This window comes from Schistocerca nitens, chromosome 6 (assembly GCF_023898315.1).
Source record: "Schistocerca nitens isolate TAMUIC-IGC-003100 chromosome 6, iqSchNite1.1, whole genome shotgun sequence".
Classification (NCBI taxonomy): domain Eukaryota; kingdom Metazoa; phylum Arthropoda; class Insecta; order Orthoptera; family Acrididae; genus Schistocerca; species Schistocerca nitens.
In genome coordinates, this window is record NC_064619.1 from 512,334,531 (window position 1) to 512,360,068 (window position 25,538).

Consider the following 25,538-nt stretch of genomic DNA (forward strand, 5'->3'; position numbering starts at 1 on the left):
TGAAACTGTAGAAAACTAACGTCTTGGCTACTATGGAGCAGATTATAGTTTCTTTCTTTCCTAGTGACGACGTGCTGATTGCTGGCTTCTGGTTTTTTAACACGAAGACTCTCACTTACGGACGGGTCTCTTTCGTCTTCATCGCATGCATCCGCAATTTGGAAATAGGGAAGTGGTGGGGAGGTGTAAGGGGACACCAGACCCCTCCTGGACTCAGGTCACACTTTCTTTTATTCGTTAAAGAGTTCTCACGAGTTTATAGAAATGACTGTATTCGACTCCGCTAAACTGCATATTTAACATTATCGAGCTTGGCGGGCAATTCAATGGCTTAAGCAGTAGCAGTATGCCTTGGGTCTTTTAGGTTATCAAATTGTCCACCAGTAATTTTGCCGATTCCTTAGTATGATGGCGGTTTAGGTGCTCTTCTGCAATCAAAATCATAACGATTATTTGCAGATCCGTGTCAAAATAGTCTCCTCAGTTCCTCTAACAGCCGCTACCGAGCTCCATAGAGGGACCAATCCAACATCTTGACGCGGAAATTCTTAGCACATTCCAGGGAATACTTATCAGTAGTGTGAGGTACAATACGTTTTGTATGTACTTATAGTCAAATTTAATTCTTGAGGGACGACACGTTTTCAAAATAATGGTTCAAATGGCCCTGAGCACTATGGGACTTAACTTCTGTGGTCATCAGTCCCCTAGAACTTAGAACTACTTAAACCTAACTAACCTAAGGACATCACACACATCCATGCTCGAGGCAGGATTCGAACCTGCATCCGTAGCGGTCGCGCGGTTCCAGACTGAAGCGCCTAGAACCGCTCGGCCACCCCGGCCGGCTTTATCAAAATAACCGAATCAGTTATACCAACAACAAAAAAATGGCTCTGAGCACTAGGGGACTTAACATCTGAGGTCATCAGTCCCCTAGAACTTCGAACTACTTAAACCTAACTAACCTAAGGACATCACACACATCCATGCCCGAGGCTGGATTCGAACCTGCGACCGTTATACCAAAAGTATCATTTTAGAACCTTGCACTTTTTGTGACAGTTACTTCAGACGTTCTCGTCATCTAATTACCATTGATTTCAATGATGTCTCCATCAGTCCATCAATATCAGATCCCTTTCAATACGTGTTATAATATGTTCGTTTGATCATGCCGCTAATTTATTATCTTCACTTGCTGTAGGACAATTTTTCAGTTTTTCAGAGTTCCTTCAGTATTTGCTTTTACACCCAAAAAGATGAAGATCATCAGACACGGGAGAAAGGAAGAAAAACCAAAATGAAGACCATGTGAGGTATCTATTCATTTAACCAAGCGAAAGACTAGACACTCGTAAAGCACCGACAGGTGTCCTTCAGTTCACGATGCATAGATAACTGCTGTCATGCCCCGACACTGCTTGCCTTACTTTTATTGGTGTTGACGTCATCTTCTGTTGCGCTGGCTCTAGTGGTGCCGCTTTGTTCCTGATATCAGAACAGTACGCTGCGTTAGCAGTAGGGCGCAGAGGCGACCACAAGCTTTTGAATATTTTCGTACCGATTTTGAGATTCACCTTTAACAGTTGTTTTGCAGAGACAACGCATTAAAATCCATGGCATTGGAACCACTCCGAAATTCAAAATTTTGTCGAGGCGGTAAGGTTTCCATGTTAGCAGCCGAAGGCCTCTTTATAGCTCTGCTCCCATAGATTCATTTTTCCATAAAAATCTCAAGCAACAAGCAAATATACGAGACACAAATGGTGAAACTTGGTGTGGAGGCCAGGAACAGTGGACCATTTCTTATATGCTGACTACTCGATAGGGAGTTAACTTACTTATTTTCTCTTGTTCCAAGCAACATGTCATCTTTCGTGTTGTTATACGCATCTGATGTTACTAAATAACCCATAATAATATAGGTGAGTAGAATAGGGACTTGTAGTCAAAGACCCTCGTAACTGCCTATTGTTGTTGTTGTGGTCTTCAGTCCTGAGACTGATTTGATGCAGCTCTCCATGCTACTCTATCCTGTGCAAGCTTCTTCATCTCCCAGTACTTTCTGCAACCTACGTCCTTCTGAATTTGCTTAGTGTATTCATCTCTTGGTCGCCCTCTATGATTTTTACCCTCCACACTGCCCTCCAATGCTAACTTTGTGATCCCTTGATGCCTCAGAACATGTCCTACCAACCGGTCCCTTCTTCTTGTCAAGTTGTGCCACAAACTCCTCTTCTCCCCAATTCTATTCAATACTTCATCATTAGCTATGTGATCTACCCATCTAATCTCCAGCATTCTTCTGTAGCACCACATTTCGAAAGCTTCTATTCTCTTCTTGTCTAAACTATTTATCGTCCATGTTTCACTTCCATACATGGCTACACTCCATACAAATACTCTCAGAAACGACTTCCTGACACTTAAATCTATACTCGATGTTAACAAATTTCTCTTCTTCAGAAACGCTTTTCTTGCCATTGCTAGTCGACATTTTATATCCTCTCTACTTCGACCATCATCAGTTATTTTGCTCCCCAAATAGCAAAACTCCTTTACAACTTTAAGTGTCTCATTTTTTAATCTAATTCCCTCAGCATCACCAAACTTAATTCGACTACATTCCATTTTCCTCGTTTTGCTTTTGTTGATGTTCATCGTATATCCTCCTTTCAAGACACTGTCCATTCCGTTCAACTGCTAGCAAGAAACATAGACCACCATCATCGTCGTCATTACGGGTATGTTAAAAAGTATAGGGTTTATATAATTTGGTATGTTGACTTAGTTTGGATGGCACAATTTATTTGTTGTTGTGTTGGTAAACACGACTGAAAAATATCTGTGAAGTGTAAGTCATATCAGACGTATCATCTGCTGTTCATTTGTCAAAAGGTTACATGTTTTGTGATAGTATCAGTAGTGGAACAACCATCGAGCCACCCCACTGACGTCATCCAAGAAGGCGGCCGTGAGGTCACGTGACATCAGCTGAAGACGCTAGTACGTGACGTCACGTGACGTCAGCTGATGACACGAGTACCGTTATCCGAGACAGCAGCTTTTGGCGGGAAAGTGCCACGCCCCCCAGGCGGGAAATTGAATTATGTGCTTCTACAGATCACCCCTCTCCCCTTTCCGACTTTTTTCCATGATGCTGCATCATCCTCTTGGAAAATTGGCGGGTATTTCGAATTTTGGAGGGAATTTTGCTCTAAGAGCTTACTCCTGCAGCTGAGGGAAGTTAGTATGGTGGTGCCTCCACTAGAGGCTGCCCATTATGTTAATCAATTCGAATATAATTTGTTTAAATTTGCATAATTTTGTTTAAATTAACTATCTACCTACAGCAGTAGTGGCTTAGTTTGGTGTTACCACCAGAAGAGGCTGAGATATCAGTGCTTGTTGAGCTGTCGGTGTTCAAGTAGCGACATGTTGGTACCTGACAGGGGAGCTTTAATAGCTGTATTACATGCACTCATTCAGCCGAGAAGTGGATCCACAGATCACTGCATGAAGAACAGATGCGAGCATTAATGCTTGAACATATGAAGAGGAAGAATACGGTCATGCAAATAAATGCTTTGCATTAAAGATGCATTACACAACACATGGAAACAGCTGTCTCAGCTCCCACCACACAAGACACAACTGCCTCCGCTCCACCAGTCCAAATAACTGACCTAGTTCTCCAGTTCACCACTAGAGGGGGCCGCGATAGTTCATGTGAACATGCAGTTCAGTCCATAGGAGCACAGCATCATGATGACGTCACGTATTTTTCTCAGCTGCATGTGTGCCCCTGCCTCGTCATCCCCCCTTCCCCCTGGCTGGCTGGAGGGGGAAATTCATGGGAAAAGGAATCAGCCTGCTCTGGGCTGCTGAAGAGAGGGAGTGTACAGTATTTATTTTTGGAACAATTTATTTAGGGATGGATTTCACGTAGTTTATTTATCATGCTGATACAAAACACTCGCCCTAACGTTCTAGGGGTCACAATATACAATTTACAGACCTGGAAACTACTCCTGAATAATGCAGTACACTGATTTGCAGAGACGCAAACAACTAGTAAATTACCGAAATAATCCAGTAGACAGCATACAGACATGCAAACTACTCGTAGATCACAGAAATAAAGCATGCAAACACGCTCACAACACTTAAACACCCGAGAATAATGCAGTACAATAACACTCAGTGCATGTAAACAACGCAACTTATCAGTGACTTGAACCCTGATTTTGCTGGATGAAAAGCCTAATTGCACCCCCTAACACATGGAAACTGTCCAGATGCGGGAGAGGAAGGCTAGAATAGTGTACTATATTTAGTTCGGTCAGGAAACTGACGAAAATATCGATCCTAGTTAATCACAAAGAGTGGGCCGAATTACACAGCTATAAGCATAGCGCTGCACAAGGACGGGTCAAAATCGCAAAAACTAATGACACCATACATCTGGTTTAACCCGCTGGGAAAAAAATTGACAATACCACACGAAACTTACCCAAATATCGATCCTAATTACGTAATTAATCACGAAGATTGGACCTAACTACACAACTACATGTGTAGTGCTACCCAAGGACAGCAATATGCCCCAAAATCTGACTATACCATACAACTGGTGTTATCCTTCTGGGAAAAAATTTCGCAATACCACTCGATACCAATAACAGAAACACTCAAAATCTACCCTACACCCACAAAGTAGGGGGGAAAAAGGCTGGGTTGTAAGATACAATCTTTATTCTTTTTGATTGGCAGTACATTCAACTGACTAGATGCTGGTGTTGGATAGAGAGGAGTTTAAAAAAAGTGTATTACCTACAAACATATAACATCTATCGCTGTTTGATGTCAGAGTTCACTACACGTGCCTACTAAAAATCACCCTACAGCCCAGCTAACCGAAGCCAATACATGCTATCACGGCTGATGGAAAAAAATGCGTCATAGTTCTAATTACACTTCGAAATTGATGCGAAAAAACTAGCACTCTTATTAAACGCTGTACATATGTACTGGGGAAAGTCGTCTTCCTAAAAGATGCCGGCCGCTGTGGCCGAGCGGTTCTAGGCGATTCAGTCTGGAACCGCGCGACCTCCATGGTCGCACGTTCGAATCCTGCCTCGAGCATGGATGTGTGTGGGTGTCCTTAAGTTAGTTAGGTTTAAGTAGTTCTAAGTTCTAGGGGACTGATGACCTCAGAAGTTAAGTCCCATAGTGCTCAGAGCCATTTGAACCAATTTGAACCATCCTAAAAGACTGCAGTTGAACTTGCGTTCTCCTCAGTGTACAGTCACCTACGGGATGGAAGGACCGAGGGAGCTAATACACCAGCAGCAGCCTCGCGACTTGTGGTGACCACGATTGCACTTCGCCAACACAAAAGCAGCTATTGTCAACTAGGAGATAAAAGGGCGGCTTTCCCCAAATGCACCTTGGTCGTCTAAAAGTGGCGCAGGTCCCTAATGGCTAGGAGGCGCCGCTGTCACAGATTAGACAGGTCCCCAACGTCTCTCGTTCTGGGATGGAAAACACCTTCGTTTAACGCTCCAGCAGGGGCCGCGCTCTCGTAGGGAACTCGTCCGCGTTCTGCACTCCATTATTTAACATCAAGTCGACTCCTATAATAAATTAACTATTAAAAAAAACCATTCGCGGCGATAATAAATGTCCTCTTTCCTCGAAAATAGACAAAGTCCATTTTCATTTAGTTTTATGAGCAAAATCGGTATAGTTTTTATGCTCGACTGCGCTCACATCTCATTATTTTGTGACGTCCAGCCAAGTGTTCCGCCACCGATCACAAATGATCAGCAGAGAAAAACTTATCCTGTCTGTAAAGACCTTAACGTGGGAACTCGAAAAAAGAAAATAAAGGATAGTGATATTTTCACTCGCGAATACCGATGTCGGTAATGTAACAGATTCTAAATCACCCCTATAATTTACGAAGTCAAATAAGGTGTTTCTCATGTCTAGAGAACCAGCAAACGTGTCTTCCGCCTGCTAGACGCACACACCACAATCGATGTTCCCTCAACTAAATAAAGACACGAAATGTGATGAAGCAGTCAACCGAAAAATTTACATGGGAGGGAATGGCCCAGTGCAAAGACATGCCCATACTGAATCTTCTCAAATTTCGACTTGATCACGAAAGCTGTCCAACACATATTAAGTATTAGTTCACTATTCGGCCGTCTAGAGGACTACACAGTTAAGTCAACTACATTCCTGCATTGCAACAGACCTCTCCATTCGGAAGGCACCATACTAACTCCCTCCAAAATTTGAAATTCACGCCAATTTTCCAAGACGATGACGCAGCATCATGCAAAAAAAGTCAAAAAGGAGGGAGTGACCTGTAGAAGCACATAATTCAATTTCCCGCCAAAACTCAAACTTCCCAGCAGGGGGGCGTACACTTTCGCGCCAAAAACCGCCATCTTGGATAACGCTACTCGCGTCATCAGCTGACGTCACGTACTCGAGTCTGCATCTGACGTCACGTGATTTCACGGCCGCCATACTGGATGACGTCAGTGGGGTGGCACTAAGGTTGTTTCACTACTAGTATCGGCGATTATTTATTTCTTGTATATAAATGGATCAGAGAATTAGTACTGAATTTTGCTTTAAGAACAGAGTGAAATGTAGCAAAGCTTTAAGATAGTTAATCATTACTTTTTTTGAGTCTGCTATGAGTAAAACAAGTAGTTACGAGTGGTATAAGCGTTTCGAAGAAGGTCATCGCAGATGACGACCAACCTGGACGCCTCAGCACATCATCAATCGATGAAATCGTGAGAAAAAGGAAAGAAATGATTATGAACGATTGGAGAATCATAGAGATGTCGCTGAAGATGAACCAAACAGCAGCGAATGTAAGTTGCTTAGGAGTCGCTAGATGAAGTCAACAACATCGTCAACTACTGAAACATGTTCAAAATAATTCAGATGGCTCTAAGCACTATGGGACTTAACATCTGAGGTCATCAGTCCCCTAGACTTAGAACTACGTAAAGCTAACTAACCTAAGGACATCACCTACATCCGTGCCCGAAGCAGGATTCGAACATGCGACCGCAGCAGCAGCGCGGTTCCGAACTATAGCGCCTAGAACCACTCGGCCACAGCGGCCGGCTGAAACATGTCATAACATGTGATGAAACTTGATTTTACGGATGTGACGCCGAAACTAAGCCTCAGTCGTCCTAGTGGGGGCATTCTAGAATCGCCAAGATCGAAGTTCAGCGCCGTTTGTGTGAATCAGTCCGAAAAAATTGCCGGATTTGTGGCGAAATAATTCATAGTTTTGCACCACGATAATGCGCCTATTCACATTACAATGCTTGTCTGTAAATTTTTCGTGAAAAACAATATTGTAATGAAGCACCAGCCTCAATAATGTGCGACATCTTTCTGTTTTTTTTTTCCTCAAAAATAATAAAAACTTTAAAGGGCTTTCTTTTTACACACACAACAGAGATTAAAAACACGTTGCTGAGAGGTTGAGTTCCAGATATTTTTCGGGGATTCGTACGATGTACTAACGTATATAATGGGACTACGTTGAAGGGGATAACATTGACGCAGACGTATAAACAAAATTCTTTCCACAAAATTTTCTGAACACACCATATTCTCTTTCCGTTTAACAAATTCTTACATCAATAACAAATCTTTCTAATTTATTCCGGTTATCTTCATTATATTTAAATTTTCTAGCTCCTACTGCTTTACCTATTTGTGTTTCTAGGTACTTCAGTGTGTTTTTTATTTAACAGCAATTTTGTTTCTTCAACAGAAATTATCAACGCAGTTGTATGGGTTGTTTATTTGAGTAATTGCGCCTGTTATATTTTTTTTTAAATAAAGAAAAATCGTCTCCAAAAGCGAGGCAGTTACCTTAATTCTGTTTGATTTCTTCCTAAAATTATTAGTTCAGTTGCGTGATTTCTTGCAATTGGTTTCTTAAACTGTTGATTACGCCTACATTAATCAGCATGCGGTTGATTCTCTGCGCGGGCACCTCGGGAAACTGTTCCACTTTGTTGCCTAGTAAGCATGATAAACGCTTCTAGAATATGAGAGGGCGTCAAACAGGAAGATTTTCCTAACAGAACTTCAAGAACCTCTTGCAGTGCGCATTCAGGTGTTGGACAAAAATGTGGAAACACCGCCAGAAGTGCATGCTTGAACATAAGCGTAGATGCTAGTCAAGCGGTGTTGTATTTGACCACATGGTCAGTCTTGGTCAGGACTGTGCGCTGTGTGGTACTAAGACCAATGCGTCGGAACTATGTGAATTCGAATTCGAATGCGATCAAATTGTTCGTTGGTGCTAGTATGGCAGTTGCCTACGCAACCGAGGTAGCCGAAGTATTTAGTGTTTCGAGAGGCACTGTTTCGAAGTTATAAATCGTATACAGGGAAAGCAGAAAAACATCATGTGCTAAGTCTCAGCGGAGGACTGTGACGAAAAATAAGACGATGACAGCTGAAAAAGTCATTGAAGAATTGAATGTCGCACTTGCTATCTCCGTCAGCTCCAAATGAACATGGAGCTGCCGAAAGATGTACTATCTCATCCTCTCTCTCCGCTGGTCTCCAGATCTCGATATTGTTGAAACTTTGTGGTCTGTTTTAGAGAGAGGTGCTAGAAACATTTAAGACAATTCCGAGACGACTGGAAACTATAATGAATGCCAATGAATTTCCTACACCATATTAGGCTCGGAAATGTGTTGTATTTTTTCTGTTTCCTTATTTTTGTCTACCTACTGTACATCTTCAAAAGCAAATGTAACATCGGCCGTACCGGTAGTAAGTGTCAGACTATCTTTACTATTCACTATACACACATATCACCATCACCATCACCATCATCATCATCATCATCAACATCATCATCATCAACACCATCATCGTCGCCATCATAGGCTATCACTCCTTTGGGACCAGAGATAATTGATTATGGATTCTCTGATGACTGTTTGTACCAAATTGTGCGGCAACTCTTCCACAATGCGGTACTGACAAACGTTACACTAACCACAGCTTGGCAATGCATTATTGATGAACTTTCATACTAATCACAGCTTGCTGAGGGTTTTATTCGAGTGGTCATTCCTTTCTTAATTGCCTGTCGTTCATCCACTTCATGTTTGAGTAGTGTCGTGGCCCCTCATGGACAAGAGAAAGCCATGGAGAGTGTAGGGTACATAATGATTTGAGTGTAAACCTACAACCGAAATGTACCATTTTCGCGGTATAGGAACATACAAAACAGTGCATTCGCATCTACTTGGTGATAGTAATTTTCTGCGTCTCGGGCAGTTATTACGCCTATGACTATAATTCTGCTCCATAGCTTAAATCGTAATTAGGAATCAACATCTTATCATAATGATTAATGGGCAAAGAATAGTGTAATTACCGTAGTCACAGTAAGTTATTAATCGCTCTTTCACCAGGCTTATATGGAAAAAACTAACATTTTATTTTAAGTTTTTGTTCCCCTGCATGGAAAATAAAAGTTTTCCGAGTGAGTTACTACTACACAGTCCAACTATAAAAAATTTATTTAATCGATGCGCTCAAAGAAATGGATCATAGCAGTGTATTCCAAGTCTAAGAAAGCTGTTAATTATAAGCGTAATATTTCTGGCGAAGAACAACTAGTTTGTGATGGTGCTTGTCCTGCATTTTCTGGTGTTATGATTTGTCAAACGGAATCTAAGTTTGATGATGATATATCCATTTTTATATGACCTGTTTAAATAAAAACACGGTAACTTGCTAAATAAAAGATTTGTTGCAATGACTGACAGCGTTGAACTTTTATTTTTTATACTGAGACGACCTGAGGTAATATCCTGAACGTATTTACTGGACTGGGGATGTCGTGTCTTGGTTTTATTTGTCTTTTCGGACACCACGTAAACCACGTAAACCACGTAAACCACGACTGCATTTCTATGGTGATACGAACACTGGTAACTCCACTTGGACTGAGAACGTTATAGGTTGTCAACAGTTTTAATTATAATTGTTTTTTGTTATATTTGTAGTGCGTTTCTGATTAAGAAACAGACTTTGTAAAGGAAGTGCACTTAGGGAATAAACTTTGTGACCAAGCTAAGTGCTGGCACCGCATAAGATACTCTATGAATGTTGTTTCGCGTCGGTAAACGTTATGACCTCGTTGCTAATGACTAATGGTTGGAAGTTGGCCAAAGAATCTGTCACCGTAGGAATCTGGACAGGCAAGCAAAAGATTAGTTGACACGTGTGGTATCGATAGCTACGATGTCACGGCGTAGGTGCAAGTTCGTAGGTTAGCACCACGACACCGACACCGACTACAGCGCCCTCTAGCCGGCGCTGTTCAGCTCTACGAGCGCCGCTGCAGATTCAGCCCATTTGATTCCGAGGAGTCGACCTAGCAACATTGTTTCTATTTCACAGTGGGCGAACCACTACTTGTACGCAAAGTTAAGTAAAGGTAATTTTAATTAACACTGCAGTGACGAGAGTTTTACCTCACCTGCTCCTACTCGCTTCCTTCATTCGACCAACCCTTCAGTTTTCAGGAGCAGACCCACGCGCCGCCTTCCAGGCGGGATACAAAAACACACGTGTACTTTAAATAAACATAATTTACTCAATTAGAGGGTGAAGAAATGCTACACTGTTGGCAACTTGTTTCAATCGTGGCCAGCAATAATCAGAGGTCTTACACGGGCGTGCGTCTATATGTAGTGGATGTTTACCGGTAAAGCTAATTATCAGGAACTAGGAGTAGAAAAAAAAGAAACTTTAGATTTGTTATTTCAGTGATGTGTATCTCTGCGAGAATAATCTATCAAAAGCGTGTTTATTGGACCTGGCATTCGAAAAATGATGTTCGATTCCAACTTTAAATAAAAAAGTGAGAAAGAGGATTGCATATTACTCAATGAGTTTTTAAAAATTTTTTTGGCAAACTTCATTGCATTTCTAATGTAGTGAAACTGTTGGAAAATAAGAAGAGGTTGGACTGTTTGACGAGCCTCAAGATAAACTTTTCAAAGTCACCTCGATTTTTTCCCACTGAAAATTTGAATTATGTCGCCGGGGAAAAAGATGAACGTGTTCATCACGACATCCAAACTAGAGAGAGAGGAAATAAATATAAACAAATGGACACACAAATCGTTTTTCTGGTTAACTAAAACCTTAATTCGTTCTGAAAAACAAAATTATAAGAGACGATCATAAAGTTTCCGTTGCCAACCAGGCAAAATCGCCGTGGGATTAAGGAATTCATCCCACCTACGCACCAGGTTGAAGATATATCGTTTCGTAAAATAGCGTGAAAAATTCCGTAAATGTATGCTGCACGTCCACGTCCGACAAGAATTGCCGACCATTCAAGGCCTTTTTTAACGGATCGGAAGCGTGATAATCGCTTAGGGACAGGTCGGAACCATAGGGCGGGTGCTCGAATGTCTCCCTCTTGAGTTGGTGTAACTTCTGCGTTACGACATTCCTGATATGGGCACGTGCGTTTCCATGAAGCAGCAGCACACCAGCACAATGGTGGTTTCCGACAGACGCGCCGGTCCCGGATCGGATTAACGACGAGGCTCGGTGTGCCGGCCAGCCTGTGTGAGATTTTTAGGCGGTTTCTCACTTACAAGCAGGTAAATACCGGACTGTTCCCCACGTCCCACCCAAGTTACGCGATTCGGAAACAGTTTTGAAAACGTTCGCACATTTTCGCAAGGGGTAACGCTGTCGACTAAAATCGCAGAGAACAGGCAACATTTCGACGCTTACTTAGCAGTGTAACTAGGAGAAAACTGTCGGTTTAAGAGTTAGTACCAGGACATACAAAAAGTAAGGTCTCCGAATTCTGTATGTGAAAATTCTTAAGTCTTTTTAAATAAAACTAACGTTATTAAGATTCTACATCTTTTTTTTCATGTCAACATATTTGTAGCCCTCTGCTGACAGAGAACTACGAATTGCAGCGTGTAACATGGCGGTGTGTACCGAGCGATGTGGCGCAATGGTTACCACACTGGACTCGTATTCGGAAGGACGACGGTTCAATCCCACGTCCGACCATCCTGATTTAGGTTTTCCGTGATTTCCTTAAATCACTGCAGGCAAATGCGGGGATGGTTCCTTTCAAAGGGCACGGCCGACTTCCTTCCGTATCCTTCCCTAATCCGATGAAACCGATGACCTCGCCGCCTGGTCCCCTCCTCCAAAACAATCAAACCCAACCCCATGGCGGTGTGTAACGTAACTATATCGGTGTGAAAACAGCGTGATATAATCCAGTTCCGAATTCGAAGAATTCGTCCACTCATGGAGCACCCTCGTTCGACATGACAATGCCCGACCATACACGAGCGCTGTGTCATCTGCGACAGCCAGACGTCTTGGGTTTACTGTCATCCATCATCCCGTATACAGTCCAGACTTGGCCCCATCCCGTTTCCATCTGTTTCCAAACTTAAAGAACGCCTTCGAGGACTTCACTTTGGTAGCGATGAGGCGGTGCAAGCAGAAGTGAGGTTGCAGCCCTGTCAACGAAGACAAACATTCTATAGTGGCGACATCAAAAAACTGGTGTCTTGGCGGGAGAAATGTGTTCGTTGTCAGGTTGTCTGTGTCGAGAAATAAATATGGAGACACAGAGAAGAAGGGTGCAGAATTTTAATAATGTTTATTTTACTTAAAAAGCTTTAAGAGCTTTGTCATAAAAATTCGGGGGAATTACTTTTCAGCACATCCTCATACATCAGTCTGATGATGCGGCAGTGGAGGTAGTGTGCAAGGGTATTGTGAGATCTATTGATGAAGTGGTCTTGGAAAGTCTCGGACCTAGTAGATAGTGTCGGAAGTTACATGCGGCATTTCGCGGATGATGCTGTAGTATACAGAGAAGTTGCAGCATTAGAAAATTGCAGCGAAATGCAGGAAGATCTGCAGCGGATAGGCACTTGGTGCAGGGAGTGGCAACTGACCCTTAACATAGACAAATGTAATGTATTGCGAATACATAAAAAGAAGGATCCTTTATTGTATGATTATATGATAGCGAAACAAACACTGGTAGCAGTTACTTCTGTAAAATATCTGGGAGTATGCGTACGGAACGATTTGAAGTGAAATGATCATATAAAATTGATTGTTGGTAAGGCGGGTACCAGGTTGAGATTCATTGCGAGAGTCCTTAGAAAATATAGTCCATCAACAAAGGAGGTGGCTTACAAAACACTCGTTCGGCCTGTACTAGAGTATTGCTCATCAGTGTGGGTTCCGTGCCGGCCGGGATGACCGAGCGGTTCTAGGCGCTACAGTCTGGAACTGCGCGGCCACTACGGTCGCAGGTTCGAATCCTGCCTCGGGCATGGATGTGTGTGATGTCCTTAGGTTCGTTAGGTTTAAGTAGTTCTAAGTTCTAGGGCACTGATGACCTCAGAAGTTAAGTCCCATAGTGCTCAGAGCCATTTGAACCATTTTTGTGGGATCCGTACCAAGTCTGGGTGACAGAGGAGATAGAGAAGATCCAAAGAAGAGCGGCGGGTTTCGTCACAGAGTTATTTGGTAAGCGTGATAGCGTTACGGAGATGTTTAGCAAACTCAAGTGGCAGACTCTGCAAGAGAGGCGCTCTGCATCGTGGTGTAGCTTGCTGCCCAGGTTTCGAGAGGGTGCGTTTCTGGATGAGGTATCGAATATATTGCTTCCCCCTACTTATACCTCCCGAGGAGATCACGAATGTAAAATTAGAGAGATTCGAGCGCGCAGGGAGGCTTTCCGGCAGTCGTTCTTCCCGCGAACCATACGCGACTGGAACAGGAAAGGGAGGTAATGACAGTGGCACGTAAAGTGCCCTCCGCCACACACCGTTGGGTGGCTTGCGGAGTACAAATGTAGATGTAGATGTAGTAATTAAGAACACACCTGGCAAATTTAAGAGCGATTGATGGAATGATAATATTGCAGCAAAGGTAAAGGAATGAAAAGAGGCCTATAGCAGACGACTTATGAGGAATAAGACAGAAGGAAGAGGCAGATTAAGGAGTAAATAGGGCAAAAAATGCTCTATGGGAACTTAAATATGAAGAAATTAACAGCTGCGTAGAGAGATCAAGGTCTGAAGAAGCATGAAAAGTGGTAAAAGAGCTAAGAAAAAATGACAGAAATAGTATAAGCATTCAGCTAATAAGCCTAGGCAGATGGAACATATTATGAAGAACTGTTTAAAAAAGATAGATCCGAATTTCAAGGCATATGCTTTTTCGTAGGCGACGAACACGATGCAAAAATCCACAATATAACAACAGCGGAGGTGCAAGAAACAGTTAAACAATTTAAAAATTGCAGTATCTAGAGCTGTTTATGTGTAGTTGTTAAAGACCAGGCCAAACGTGTTATTTGCACATCTCGGGCTTACATATATGTATTTCACAAATTTCTCTTCCCTCACATTTTTCCGGAGAGCGGTGGTAAGGACGGATATTAATTTTGGAACATTAAACCCATTACCACCAATCGAACAGTGGTTTGTATTTATGTTGCATAATTAAAATTTTAATCGTTTAATATAGTGTCGGATTTCATTTTCTTCCTCTTCTCTTCGTGATGTAGACTAGCAATCTGTTCCGTCTTTCCTGTAACCCTCCGTTCTTCGTCGTCCAACATCTTTTTTCCTGTTGATTTATAATCGATTACTTGTAAAACTAATCTGTCTTCCACTGTTCTGTTGATATGTTGTTTCCATTTTATATTTTATATACCATTGCTCCATTTTTTTATTCATTTCAGTAGTCCCACACTCAGCAAACGATTGTAGAGGAATAGTTGTAGGAATTCTACATCACCGTTCCAAGCAAGATCTTAATGGAAGTGGTTTGTCATTGCATTTTTGCGAGTGTCAATTGGGTACCTACGCGATGAGTATTTGTACAGCGTAACGTCGCGTTTGTGCTGTTATGAATGAGAGGAAAAGAGAATCTGAAACTCATTGTCGCCGCAGAGCCTATTCCTTTCCAACAGCACCTGTAAATCTGCCGAGCTTAACGTGGCCAACCGACCGACGGATCACAAACAACAGTGTCACTCGCCCTCAATTCACGAAACACTGCGTAGAGGTTTGAATTTTAAAGCAGAGCATTTGTGCAAAAATTAGTTATCAGGAATTTTACACCATACCTCCTCCTCTTGCCATTGAATATTTTCGTCCACCAGGATTCGAACCGGCTTACCTCTGAGTCGAGAGCCACCCCACAGGCGTTCATTAGCGACTTCGGCTTTTTTTCTTTAAGTTATATGGTATACATTAAGTTCTTGTCTTATAAAATTGTTTAATATATGATCTCTGAGAGTGCGTCTCCTAACTTTCCCTTAAAACTTCAGTTCACCGTATAATTCTTACTTCTTACTTAGCTAATATCAAACATTCTCGCCCCCATACACTGCAACAGGAGCAGTCATTGTTTTGCAGAATTTTAGCTTTGATTATTTCCTCGTGTTGTCACGCAGTGTTCTGCGTAGTGTGTGGCATATCATTTGAAACTCAATTGACATCGTTTTCATAGTCATAGCTAATGTCACAGCCTAACCAGTTGAAAATGTGGCGCTTGCTCTATTGGTTGTTCATCTAGTATTACTTTTGGAATGTCTAGGGAATTTCCTTTTGAAACCCATTCCTTTAGTTCTTTTTCTTGCTGAAATTTTTAGATTATAGTTCTTAAATACTCTATTTAGGCTATGTATAGTAAACTGGAGGTAATTTTCTGTTTTCTGAATGATTATTTGGTGGTCGGCAAAGAGTAGAGTATTTATATGTACGTGTACTGGTATTAATCTGACACCTTTTTTTACATTCCGTTTGCTTGTCTAATGATGTCGTCTAGATATACCGGGTGATCAAAAAGTCAGTATAAATTTGAAAACTTAATAAACCACGGAATAATGTAGATAGAGAGGTAAAAATTGACACACGTACTTCGAATGACATGGGGTTTTATTGGAAGAAAAAAAAAAAAACAAAGTTCACAAAATGTCCGACAGATGGCGTCGTTTGGTGATGATCGTGTGTTCAGCCGCCACTTTCGTCGTGCTTGGCCTCCCAGGTCCCCAGACCTCAGTCCGCGCGATTATTGGCTTTGGGGTTACCTGAAGACGCAAGTGTATCGTGATCGAACGACATATCTAGGGATGCTGAAAGACAACATCCGGCGCCAACGCCTCACCATAACTCCGGACATGCTTTACAGTGCTGTTCACAACATTATTCCTCGACTACAGCTATTGTTGAGGAATGATGGTGGACATATTGAGCATTTCCTGTAAAGAACATCATCTTTGCTTTGTCTTACTTTGTTATGGTAATTGTTGCTATTCTCATCAGATGACGCGCCATCTGTCGGACATTTTTTGAACTTTTGTAATTTTTGGTTCTAATAAAACCCCATGTCATTCCAAGCATGTGTATCAATTTGTACGTCTCTATCTACATTACTCCGTGATTTATTCAGTTTTCAAATTTATACTGACTTTTTGATCATCCTGTATAATGAATACAGTCGCTGAAAAGCTACACCGCTGTTGCACTCCATATTGATATTTATTTGGCTCATCTTTCCTTCCCCTGTATTTATCATAATTTCTGTGTGCTGATACAATCTCTTTTTTGCTTGTATTAAATGTTTCTGATATACTGGTTTTTCTACAAAGTTTGCTTCTGTCTACCCTATCGAAAGCCTTTTCACAATCTGTAAATGCCATATGAATCTCTAGGTTGTATTCTCGTCATCTTTCAATTAACTGTCTTACACAAGTCGCAATGTCGCTACAAGATATCCCTTTTTAAAGCCATTTTGCTCTTCCACTAAGAGAACACCACCTATCTTCCTCATCCTGTTCTTAACAATTCTTGCGTAGGCCTTGGAAGCGTGTAGTGGGATTATTCCTCTATACTTCTCGTAGACATTTCTTCCTCCTTTTTAATTGTTCGACCGATACTTGAATATTGCTTCACAGATTTAAACCCTTAGTCTACCAGATACGGCCTGACAGAGGAATCAGAGAAGATCCTAAGAAGAGCAGCGCGTTTCATGACATGTTCGGATAGGATGGTGTACCATCATCCACGCTGTCCTCCATGATCCAGTCTCTTTCTTGCTTGTATTAAATGTCTCGCATTCCTCATTTTCCTATGATGATATCTGAGTATTGCTCGTCACTTTGGGACTCTGTAATATTGGTAATTTTCGCCTCACAAACATTAGTATTCGCTCAACAGTAAACCCCTGATGGCCCGAAGTTATCAAACAATTGTAATGTAAAAGAAATGAACAATCGTATAGCAGCGACAGAATCTATTATTCTTTTTCTTTGCTGCTCCTACACAGCGGCTGTAAATCTCTAAGTACACGTATCGATTAATGATGTAAAAAGAATTCTGTTGTTTCAAGACAAATGAGGCCAGAGCGCTTAGCCTTTTACTGTTTCTATTCCACGCGGACTTGGTGCGTTCCGCAATCTGTATTTTATAATTTGTGCAAGATAGTCCGTAATTGTGCTAATTGTCTTCTCAATCAGAATACATATAGTTTTATGTAATTAATTACGAGCAGGCACCATCAAGAGAACATTAATCTCAAGTATTGCCTGTGATGTGCAAAGCTTGTGTTAATACTCACCAGCTATTGTAACTGTAACATAAAAAGGTACGTAGCATTAAAAAACGTGTTATATATGAAGTGTACTTATTTAGACAAATTATCCTTAAGTAGCTCAATCTCCTCATTACTTGAATGTTAACCATTTTGTATCAGTTTACCTCCAGAAATTACGATCACGCTGATGGACCGAACGCAGCATTGAGGCAGGAGGAACATTATTGTTTTCCTATCATTTCTGAAACAATCCTTTTCAATGTGTAGTGTTGATTTCTTTTAAAGTCAGTAAATCTTTTGGTCTCTTAGTGTCGATCCGGGAATAACTGCATCGCGGTCATGAAAACGCGCGGAAATGATAATGTTGCTTCCTACCAATCTCAAATAAATTAATCTGCTGCTCCAAGTCCAAAGAATGTCAGGTCATTATATATTCAAAACACACACACACACACACACATATATATATATATATATATATATATATATATATATATACAACAACTCATACCAGACAGAGTTGATAGAGGAAATGAGAATTCCAAAGAAGAGCAGCACATTTCGTCACAGGTTCGCTTAAGAAACTCGGACGAGTCACGGAGACGCTCCAGTGGCATAAGCTGCAAGAGAGGCATTGCGGATCACAGTGTGGTTTACTGTTAGCATTCCGTGAGCGAATACTCCTGGAAGATCAACATGCTTCTTCCACCTACGTTCCTTTCGCGAGAAGACCAACAAGGTACATTTAAGAGTTCTCACGAAAGCTTACCAACAATGATTCTTACCGCACACCACTCGTGGCTGGAACATTAAATGAGAGAGGTACTATCCGTCGCACATACGGTGTCATGCAGAGTACTGAACAGATGTAGCAACAGGCAAACAGTTTTAATCTGCCAGGAAGTTCCTTTGGGTTCCGAAAGGGAACGTTGAAGATGGGGCAATAATAATACCAGTTCTGGTACACGATCCATGCTGAACAGGATGGCAACATTAAACAACTTCGAACTTACACGGTAATGGAAGAAAAGTGATAAGAATAATATTGGAGCGCTATAAGCATGGCCACACAACCAATGGTGGTTGGCGTTTACATAACAGTAATTATTCTTTCCTGCCCAGCGTTACATTAATGTTACACGTCACAAAATTGGGCTTTTACTGATTTTTTTGGACAACTATGAATTACTATAATCTTGTTATCCTTATTTAAGGGTCGTTGAACATCTGTTCTTTCAGTCTTGTGTTAGCAGTTGTGAGAAGCAGTCAACTGCTGGTAACAATCGACAATTGAATTTAGACATTTTTTTCTATAGTCAGAATCTCATCACGCCGTTTATTTAAAGTACAACAATTACAATATTTTATCAAATGGTTCAAATGGCTCTGAGCACTATGCAACTTAACATCTGAGGTCATCAGTCCCCTAGAACTTAGAACTACTTAATCCTAACTAACCTAAGGACATCACACACATCCATGCCCGAGGCAGGATTCGAACCTGCGACCGTAGCGGTCACGCGGTTCCAGACTGAAGCGCCTAGAACCGCACGGCCACACCGGCCGGCAATATTTTATCAACGATGTTCAAGAATTGTGAACAATTCCTTAACAAACCGACAACCACGTGTCATTTATTGAAATTTACGAAATGTCTTTTGTAATACCTTTTCAGCGTTATATGGAAGTAACGCTAACGAAACTGAGGCCACTTTAATAAGTTTTACTTCTATTTCGTCAACCAATATACGACTCTGAATTTGTTAATTTTTTTACAGGTTTTGGGGGCACTTTGAAAGAAAATCGTATCCTCCAGAATTGCCCCCTCCAAAGAAGAAGTAAATAGAGAAAGACGAAAGATGTACCGTTCATCCTAGCAAACAAAAGAAAAATGGTCTGGTTCCGTCTAAATAGCATGACATCTCCATTCTTTCCGCAGCATCAAATACAGCATCTAATGTTAAAAATATTCTCAACAATCGAGAAAAAAAAATCGAAGTTCCTCGATTCTCTATCCTGACAGAATACAACAAGAAAGCGGGAAGAACCGATTAAATGGATCAAAACGTGAGTTCGGGATAAACGTCCACAACAGCAATTGGTCGTGTGCTGTTCACGATTTGTTCAAATGGCTCAAATGGCTCTGAACACTATGGGACTTAACATCTGAGGTCATCAGTCCCCTAGAACTTAGAACTACTTAAATCTAACTAATCTAAGGACATCACAAACATCCATGCCCGAGGCAGGATTCGAACCTGCGACCGTAGCGGTCGCGCGGTTCCAGACTGAAGCGCCTAGAGCCGCTCGCCCACTCCGGACGGCCACGATTTGTTACGGGTTGTCACAATACACAATGCCTCGAGACCTGCCCGCAAAGATGGAAATACGATCCGTTACGTAAATATTCGTAGAGAAGTTATTCAGATAGGCCTACACTTCATGACGTTTGAGACTCCACAGAAAGGACCAGGACGAAACGCACTCCAATATTGTAGCAGATGAGTTCCCTTTTGATGGAATGAACCATCAAATCATGAAATACAGCAACTCAAAAGAAGACGATTTGACAGTATTACATCAGCAAGTGCCGAGTGAAGAAAATATCTGATATCGGACTTGTGTTGAATGATCTGCTGCTAATCATACCAAAAAATTTGTTGTTTTTATTTTATAACTTGTAATCATCTTTAAATCATTTCATTCAGTACAAAAATGTGCAACTCTTTCATGTAAGTGTAAGTTTCCCTCTCATTAGCGCTTTGCGTTACATATGTGGTACAATATACCGCTATATTAAAACTACAAAGGTAAAAATTCCTTTTTCACTTCAGATGGTCATTTTTCCGGGAATAAAAACTAAATGTAATGTAGTTGTTGTGATCTTCAGTCGGAAGACTGGTTTGGTTCAGCTCTCCATGATACTCTATCCTCTACAAACCTCTTCATCTACAAATAACTACTGCACCTTACATCCTTCTGACTTTGCTTAATGTATTCATCTCTTGGTCTCCTCTACAATTTTGGCCCACACACCTCCCTCCAGTAGTAAATTGGCGATTCCTGATATCTCAGAATGTGTCCTATCAACCAATCCATTCTCCTAGTCACATTGCTCCACAAATTTCTTTTCTTCTCAGTTCAGTTCAGTACCTTCTCATTAATTACGTGATCGACCGACTTAATCTTCAGCATTCTTCCGTAAGACCACATTTCAAAAGCTTCTATTCTCTTCTTGTTTAAACTGTTTCTCGTCTGTGTTTCACTTCCATACATGGCTACACCTCATACAAATACTTTCAGAAAAGACTTCCTAACACTTAAATTCATATTCGATGTCAACAAATTTCTTTTCTTCGGAGAGGCTTTTCTTGCCATTGCCAGGCTACATTCCGCATCCTCTCTTTTTCGGACACGATCAGTTATTTTTCAGTTCAAATAACAAAACTCATTTACTGCTTTAACTATCTCTTTTCGTAATCTAATTGGCACATCATCACCTGAATTAATTCGACTACGTTCTATTATCATTGTTTCCTTTTTTTGATGTCCATCTTATATCTTCCTTTTTAAGACAATGTCCATTCCGTTCAACTGCTCATCCAACTCTTTTGCTGTATCTGACAGAATTACAATGTCATCGGCAAACCTCGAAGTTTTTAGTTCTTCCTCTCTTCTTCTTTATAGTTCTTAATTACTGCTCCAAATTTTTCTTTGGTTTACTTTATTACTTTCTCATCATACATATTGAATAGAATTGTGGATAGGCTACAATCCCATCTGACTCGATTCTTAACCACTGCTTCCCTTGTACGGCCTTAGACTCTAATAGCTGCCATCTAGTTGCTGCACAAGTTGTAAATAGCCCTTTGCTCCCTGTATTTACACCGCTACCTTCATAATTTCAAAAAGAATACTCCAGTCAACATTCTCAAAAGCTTTCTCTAAGTCTACAAATGCTACAAACGTACGTTTGCTTTCCTTAACCTCTCTTCCAAGAGAAATACGGTCAGTATGTCCTCGCGTGTTCCTACATTTCTCGGGAATCCAAACTGATCTTCCTGGAAGTCAGCTACGTTTTTTCCATTCATGTGCAAGGAATTCATGTTAGCATTTTGCAACCATGACTTATTAAACTGATAGATCGGTAATATTCACACCCGTCTGCATACATGCAAAAAAGTAATTCGGCACTAATAAATTTAAGATGGTAACAGTTAAACACAAATTCGGAACAACGGTGTGGTTTTATTTGCGACAGTATGAAAGTGCAAGTGGAGTGTCAGCATTTGGACTGCAGACTGAAACATAGCCAACTGAGGCCTACAGCGGTAAACACTATTAACGTCCTATAGCACGTTTCCAGCGTTTACGCTTTTCGCGATTATTACCGCCTTCCTCTGTATGTATGTAAACAAAATTGCAGTGCAGCGTTGATCGGCATGCTCCCGTACCCCATTGGACCCGGCGCGCCCCGTGCGATCATCATTGGTCTGCGCGCGCACGTGTCGTTAAAAAAACGAGCGTCGGGCCCGCCCCCAGGAGCGCGCGAGACCCCGCCCCTGCCAGCTCGCGATTGGCTGCCGACGGCGACGCGGCTGGCCGCCGCGGGTGGGGGCAGCGCGGCGGGCGTCATTGCGCGCCGGGTGCTGGTCAGGTGCAGTGCGTCCGCCGTGTGTGTCGCCGCCGCAGTCGAGTTGGCCCGTGCAGTGGCAGAATCTGTGTCCGCGCGCGTGCCCGCCGTCCACGTGCAGCCGAGGAAACGCCGCCAGCCGACCACGACCACGCCGACCGTCGCGCGCCTGCTCGCCACGACCACGTGCGCTCAACCACCGGGGCGACGCTGCTCCGCTTCCGCATCTTCTCAGTGTGGGTGTTGTCGCAACAACAGTCAAAATTCGGGTCAAAAATAGAGAACCTGTTCCTGTCTACCAGATGGAGGACCCTCACGATAGTGACATGGAAGGCAGCATGGTGAGTTTTTCCTTACTTTTTCATCTCTTTCGACGTCACCTTGCAGCATTTCTGTCGAGTGTCACAGTTTGTACGATGCTTCTAATTCGCTGACGTGTAGGGCTACGTTTGGATTGTTTACATACACCATATTTATTTATTTATTTATTTTATAAGTAAATAAATATACACGTACTAATATGTAGATGTTCAGCGCCCTTCCGTTGCACTCTGTTATTCAAGTCAACACCTGCAATGCATTACCGTGAACTACACAGTAAAATTGATACATGTGAATAATGCTTATTGCCAGTATAAAGCCTGATTTTGGAAATTTTTGTACAGAACGAGCTACGTGGGGATGCCTTAGAACGCATGAAACAGGTAGTGAACGGACGTGAAACTAGGCCATTCAAGAAGCATTTGCTCGTTGTGTAATCGATAAAAGGCGCCTCTGGTGACTTCTTCTCGTTGCGGTTTCAAGATTTTCTTCGGTAATTTGTTCCACCGGTGCTACCATGAGTGAGTGACACGCGTATTACACGCTGGTGAATTAAATAGACTGTGAACGTTCTTCGAATTGAGAAACAAGTGTCAGCATATGTGAGGTCGCATTAACGTATTTCTTCTTCTTTTCTAGCAGTTGATGTTTCTTCTAAAATTAGTATAGTGTTGGTGGCTTGTTTCCACATGTTGTGCGTTTTAACGGTTATTTCTTTAGTTTAGCGACAGGCGGTTATTGCGTAGGCTCTTGCTATGAATAAATGAACACTTACATATTGCTCTTCCTATGCACTGGCAGCAATAGTCTAATCGCCACTTTCGTATGTATTGAATTCCGCCTTGCGCAGAATCGGAGCGTCATGAGTTTCGTTTATGATAACACGTATTTTGATTCAGTTTAGTTTGTAAGGTATAGAATATTATCTGTATCCTGTTAGATGTGTGTGTACGTGATATCATGTAATTAATGCATGAGCTATTTTAGTAACGCCAATAAAGCTTTTGCTTGCGTGTGTTCACCCGGTAGATTTCTTTGCTGTTAGTGAGTATATCCGTATTTGGTGAAAAATTCTTCAGCTGTTGTTACATAAATTATCATCGGTTGATTAAAATGCTGTCGCCGCGCATTGTTCCTTAGCAACTTAAGTATGGCCTAAGTACTCATGCTTTTGGTTCTTTTTTTGTGTTGACTGGTTTAGCAAAACCCATTATCAAGTACTGTGGGTTGATCAAAAGAACGGTGTATAGTTTGTTTTTGGGATGTCACATTTTCATTTCAGTCTGAGAGACATTCGATTTAATTGTGGTTTTTAGCCTCGATGGATGAGCGCGCAAATTCTTCTTCTCGATTTGGCTTTTTCAGAGTGGTAGCTGAGTATACGGAAGACGGTTGCACGGATGGTCAACACCGTTTGAGGTTTCACGGGCAGACATTTTTTTAAGGTGATCTATGTGTCTTTTTTGACAATTTTCTGCTGGGAGTGGGGCTAATTTCTTGGTCACTATGGCGATAATTTCATTCTGAGGCAGTTGTGTGAGTTTCTCATGGAGACAACCGTCTTTTACAGTTAAATACGATACAGGGCATATTTTGCGTCGTTCTTTTGGAGATAATACTGGTCGTATTAGCATCTTTATAGGGTGACTATAGCGATCCGATTATTAGTAAATGTTTCTTCAGTCCTAGCTCGCGATGGCTGATCGTTGGTTTCATTATGACGCACAGTTGTCAATATATGTCATGTATTTGATTTGAGAACAGAGTGGGGACTTCAGTTAAATAAACCAGACATTCGAACGGCTAGTGCATCATAATCTCCGTGCTGCGATGGTGATACGGCTGTCGTCACAACAGATAACGACGATGACTAAGTATGTAAAACGTGGAGAGCGTTCCCTTTCTTCGTTTTTACTTAAGATATGCGGTTCAGTCGGTTCCAGTTTTAACATTAGGCGTGCAAGTAGGGCATTCGACTACCTCTTTAGCGTGTGATTTAAGGACTTTCTAGCCAGCCTTACCTGATCGACATGAAATAGGAATTTAGCAACTTTTTGAAAGAAATGAACGGCGTTGGCTTTAAAGTGTTTTTTATGAAATCACCACCGGTTTGTGTCAACTGAAGACGCATCCTCAGGTGTTAAGATTCTTTTTAACAAGTCATCGCCGAAGAGAAAAGAATTTTCATCATCTGAGGATGCGTCTTCAATTGACGCGAAACCGGTCGTGACTTTTAATAGAAGGTATTCTACAGTCAGTGCGGATCATTTCTTTCAAACTGCGGAAATTTGGCTGTGGTTGCCCGCAATTTAGAAAACAATTTACCAACTGCCTTGTCACACTACACAGCAACTTACCAGACATTATTCTGGCGTGTCTTCGGGTGCTAGAAGTTCTGCCGGAGTGACTTTACTCGTCTCTTCCTTGGAAAGGCATTAAGAGAAACGTAACCGGGGATACCTGCTGACGAATTAAGAGTTGTTGTAAATGTTGGAGGCAGGTTTAGCTTGAACTGTGTTGTTAATTTTGGCATTATTTTGTAAGTTCTATTTGATACTCTTCTTACCAGAGTTATCATTGTAGACGGGTGTCGGAGTCTATACGGAATTTTCCAAGTCAACGCCTGGCGGAAGTCTTAACATTTTTTCGAACGGTGTGGTGAAGCGATGAAGGCGGGGTGGCGTTAACGTCGCAGTGGGTCTTTGTGCGAGGCGCCGTTCCTTTCAGCTGCGAAGTGCGGCCTTTCAGAGTAAAAATAAATTATTGGCTGGGCGGGGGTGGGGGCGGACTGGCGCCGGCTGCCCCCCAGGAATTCGGCGGGGGTGCTTTCCTGCTTGCCGCACCCTCCTGCTACGACCAAGCACGGGCATCCGATACCCAG